Source organism: Lathyrus oleraceus, chromosome 7, assembly GCF_024323335.1.
Source record: "Lathyrus oleraceus cultivar Zhongwan6 chromosome 7, CAAS_Psat_ZW6_1.0, whole genome shotgun sequence".
Classification (NCBI taxonomy): Eukaryota; Viridiplantae; Streptophyta; class Magnoliopsida; order Fabales; family Fabaceae; genus Lathyrus; species Lathyrus oleraceus.
The window spans coordinates 174,488,025-174,493,180 of record NC_066585.1 but is presented as its reverse complement, the minus strand read 5'-3'; the positions used below and the strand labels follow the sequence as shown (position 1 = coordinate 174,493,180).

The window sequence follows — 5,156 nt, the reverse complement described above, 5'->3', positions numbered from 1 at the left end:
TCAAGAAGGGATTAAGGAGTTCATTGTTTCAAGCCAGGGCCAATGGGAACTCAAGCATTGTGACACTTAATGGATCATAGTCACTATGGCATGATGTGTTCACTATGGTCAAAATAAAAGTCAAAAGATATTCAAATGGTTATTATTTTTTAAGTGACAAGTCATCCATCGTTCAAAGTTTTATTTCATCCATTATTACTTGATGTTCACGGAGAATTCAAGTTTGTGCAAAAGAGGTTTAAAGTAGTTCAACATTGGTTCCTGGATCAAAGTTGAAGCATTCATGTGCAAAATTGCAGTTGGATCTTAAGGGAATAAATATGGATCATGATGTGGTGTCATTCAAATCATTGCAAGTTGCATACAAGGTCAAAATTTCCACTGAAGTTCATTCCAATTCTAATGTATTTAGTTTGTTGTTGATTCAAGCATGCCACATATAAGAAATGTTCCTCCAAAAGGTCAAGAATGTTCATTATTACATGAAGTCAAAGTTACAAGACAAATAAAAAGGTTTGACACATTGATTAGAATTGTTAAAAAAGCTGGTAAAATCTTGTAATCAAAACACTATCCATTACAATAAAGACTCACTACAAGAATGGGATCCTATTAAAAAGTGAGCTTCTTCAAAGGACTTCATCATCTTTAAAGGGTTGCATCATTGTATTCATCAATCATCTTTCAAAGAAGTGGCCATCATGTGCGTACCATATGTAGCATTGCCTAAGACAAATTCCATCATACAGGGACACAAACGTATTCCAATCGTTAGGTGCAAACAATTCCAAGCAAAGCATTTCAGCAGCAACATTTCAAGTTCAAAAGCATATTCATAAACAGAAATTCAGCCCAAGGATTAACAAGCCTAGAACTCATCTCAATCTCAGTCCATTCAAACAGTTGCAAAATTACACAAATTCAAGTAGCAGCCCAACAAATTTCAGCAAGACAAGGTCATAATAGTATGATTAATCACAAGTTCAGCAACAAGTTTCTAACAAGTTCACCAGCATTATAACAAGTCTCTAGCAATCATAATAAGGGAAAATCATAACAGCTTGGTGGATTACAACTCAGCGCAACATTCAAATATTCACAAGCGAAATTCAAATAAAAACAAGCAGTGCATTTCAAGTTTCTTTCCATAATCAAAAACTCAGCATCCCAATTCAAAATGCCAGAGTGGAATTTCATTCAAACAGAATTTCACTAATATCAATTCCCAAACTACCCTCTCAATCACTCTATATAACAAGTGCAACCCTCACAAATTCATCTCTCAGATTTTCATACACTCACTCTCTTCACACTACACATCTCAATCTCTCTTTCACGGTTTTCCCCTTAATTTTGCAATACTCATATGCAACAAAATTTTCCTCACACTTTCAGCTTCACGTCCAATTTCATCACTCCATATCTCTCAGTTTTCATACAAACAATTCAAACCTCTACACTACCGAATTTTATACATCACTCACACAATACCACAACAAATTAAGAACAACATATCAATTCACAGTCAACTCACTGCTACGCACAACATCAACACGCAGAAGCACCAACAAAAGAAACAAAAATGCTCAACACAAATTCAAGAGAGCACACAACGCACAACAACATCATTTGCAGAAGAATTCACAGTGCAAGAGAGCAACATAACAACGCGTAGGACAATAACTCGATACAGAGAGAAGAAGAAAACATGATAGTAGAAGAAGAAAAAGAAGAAGAAAAGCGTGAAGAAAGAAAGAAGGAGAGAATCGAAGCTTTGTACCTGAGTTTTCTTCCGTCACCGCGATAATATCACCTCTCTTGGCTCGACTTACTTAGCTTCGATTTTTCTGTAGAGTGAATATTTGAAGATATTGTTGTTGGATTTGAAACAAGGGCGTTGCGATGGTTAAAAGAATGTAAAGGTGGTGGTATGGCGAGCTCCGCCGCCGCCGGCGATGAGCTCCGACTTGGCAGAGCTATTGAGTTTTCCAGCGAGGCATTTGAGAGGACAGAAGGATATCACATGATGAAATGGTGTGAGGTTGAGTTTTTGTTCTTTTTGAACCCTATATGTTTCCTTCTTATGTAATTTTGGGCCAGGCCCATCCAAGCTACTATCTACACCCTGCGCGTGATAATACACCGCCCATTGTCTTGCTCTTCATGCACTTGGGCTTCATAGCCCATACAATCTACTGTTGGCACCATCCTACACTCACTGCACCCATTCCCTCTTGTTTTGTTTTATTTTTTTCCTTTCTTTCAATTTTATTTTAATTTCTTTTTGCAAATTGTTTTTTCATTTTTTATTCATTCATATCTTGATTTCTATTATTTTCTCTTTTTTCTATTATTTGTCATTTTTGCAATTTGTTTCCTATTATTTTGATTAATTGTTTTTTATTATTTTAATTCATTTTCTTTTAATTTTCTTAGTGTTACATGTTTTAGGAGAATAACTTTGTGTTATTCTCTAACATGTTTGAGCACATAAATTGTTATTGACCACCCTCAGATAGGTGTGGCTTCTATATAAGTCCACTTTTGCTTAACATAATACTAAATTGTCCCGATTCGATCAATCAATCATTCGATCACTAACCTCTAACTACTCACTTCTAACTTATAACTTTTACCTTTTTGCACTTTATTTTCTCGCAATTTACTTCTCGCAGTTTACTTTATCGCTCTTTATCATTCATTTTATTTCATGCACTTTACTTTATGTCATTTTCTTCTTCTTCTTCTTCTTTTAATTATTCATCTTATTAAAAAGAACAAAAACATGATAAAATGAAAAATACCTAAAAAACTTGTGAGACACAAATGGACAATCGAACTTTGTCTACGACCCAAGCATGGACTATGGATTATGTGATTGACCTTAGCATGCCATTGAGTATTTTTGGACACATTGGACCTTGTATTTTGACCTTAGCTTGACATGGAGCATCCTTAGGTATTTTGGGTCTTAATCATCAAGAGTTTGGTTCTTGGCACTACCCTCAAGCAAAAGGGTGACATGTAACCTCTGATTTATCCTCTTTTCATAGCTTAGGACACTTTCCACACACACGACTTTCTCTTGGGATACCTAACAATGAGACCATTTATTTCTCGCATTAACATCCCTTGTATTTTTCGTGTACCCCTCTCCCCTTTTGATGTACTTTCTTTACTTCTCACTCTTTGGTTTGGTTTTAATTGCTAACTATCCTTAGGGACTAGGATCGACCTCACCATTTTCTAAAACTCTTGATTCAACATTAAGTGATATTTTCTTAATAAAATCCTCGATCCAACGTTAAGTGGAATTTTTCTCAATAAACTAAAAAACACAATAAAATACGATTAGGATTGTAGGCCACAAGCTTTAAGTAGTGAAGAAGAAGTGAGAATGGAGCTTTCCTGCCCTCGCTCTGAGTATTTTGAACACGAGACGCTTGGCTTGGTAGTTTAAATATTCACCTTTACCCATAGTATTTAGTTCAATCCTAATAAAAATTACCTTCTTTTCAAAACCCTAAAATTAACATCAACTCATCAAAATCTTTTTGCACCTTAGGGAATCATCCCGAAAACCCTTTTTCAAGGTAAAATCAACGAACTCACACTCATTTTCTACCTCGAACTACGGATCTCTGATTTCCTTATTGAACCATAAGGATACGTAGGCACATGATTTTGCAATCCTGGTGAGAACCCTTTTTCTGTTTACCTCCTTAGTTCCTCGAACTACAGAGCTATGATTTCCTTATTGTACCATGAGGATACATAGGCATAGGATTGCAAGATCCTAGCGAGCAACCTTTTCCTTTTTTCCTCGTTAGTTCCCCAAACTACGGAGTTCTGATTTCCTTATTGCACTATGAGGATACGTAGGCACATGATTGCGAGATCTTGGCGAGCATCCTTTTTCTTTTTTCCTCCTTAGTTCTCCGAACTACAAAGCTATGATTCCTCATTTCACAATGAGGATACGTAGGCACGAGGGCCCTAATCCTTGGCGAGAACACTAATAAAAAACCTCATTTTCCCCCTTTGGAGGTTTCCTCTTTTTTTTCCTTTTTCAATCTTTTTACCACTTGAATAAAGGAAATAATGTTAACTAACATTAAATTAAAAATCTAACTAAGAGGTCCCCGTTAAGTACAACGAATGTGAATGGTGCTAATACATTCCCCTTACATAATCGACTCCCGAACCTGAATATGTTTGCGACGACCATTATTCTCTTTTTAAAAGGTTTTATCGATATTTTCCTATTCCTTCATTAGAATAAATAAAGTTCGATAGAGACTCTGTTCAAACTAATTTTTCTACGACCATCACGAAGGATCATATTTTTTGAGGTACGACAAGGCTATACTGTAGATTATGAAAGCCAATGACGAAGAAGAAGAGCGAAAATGTATGCTACAATTTTGCTGTGAGAGATACGGTGATACTGTCTAGAAGCGAGAGTTAATTCTCTTATATATGGATAAACAATTCACCACAGTCGTATTCAAAAATCATGATGAAATGTAATACCTTTCACAACGGTTACATTACCAATCGTGGTGATAAGTATTATAATTTTAATATATATTGAAGTTGTGATTCGAACCCTATCACTCCATTAAAAAGTATAATCACGCTTAAGAACAACACTCATTGTAACAAAAAAGTAGAGAATTATTGGAGCTATGATTTGAACCATATCACTCCATGAATGTATAATCACACTTAATTGTTTTGACCGTAATGCAATTTCTTTTCGTAAATATAAACAAAAACAAAACGCGTCCAAAAATGAGGTATTACCACAGTTAACTCAAACTATTATAATTTAGTGTTATCAAAAGTATATTTTGTAGTAATGATTCCTAGAAAAAAATGATTGTAGATATAATTTACTTAAACAACTATGATGGGTGAATTTCGCTTGAGCAACAATAGTAAACTAAAGAGAGGGGATTAGAAAAATGAGGAATTATGATTCTTCGTATTTTTTAGAAATGAGGTATTAGGGTAATGTGAAAACAATGATGTATTAAAGTTATACTAATTTTTATTTAAATTGGAATATAAAACATTTTTATTAATAATTTACAATGTGAAAATAATTAATTTAAAAAAAAAATGAAATAAATATGGTCGGGCTATGTTGTACA

At 34.6% G+C, this 5,156-nt stretch overlaps 1 long non-coding RNA gene across 1 annotated transcript; it reads right to left on the bottom strand.

Annotated features, from left to right (window-relative positions):
* Positions 1-447: 447 nt before the first annotated feature.
* Positions 448-2,054, bottom strand: LOC127106405 (uncharacterized). The gene is made up of 2 exons (XR_007795379.1): positions 1,781-2,054; positions 448-726 (listed from the first exon to the last, which is right to left on the bottom strand). It is a non-coding gene; the product is annotated as an uncharacterized LOC127106405 (long non-coding RNA).
* Between the last annotated feature and the right edge of the window lie 3,102 nt (positions 2,055-5,156).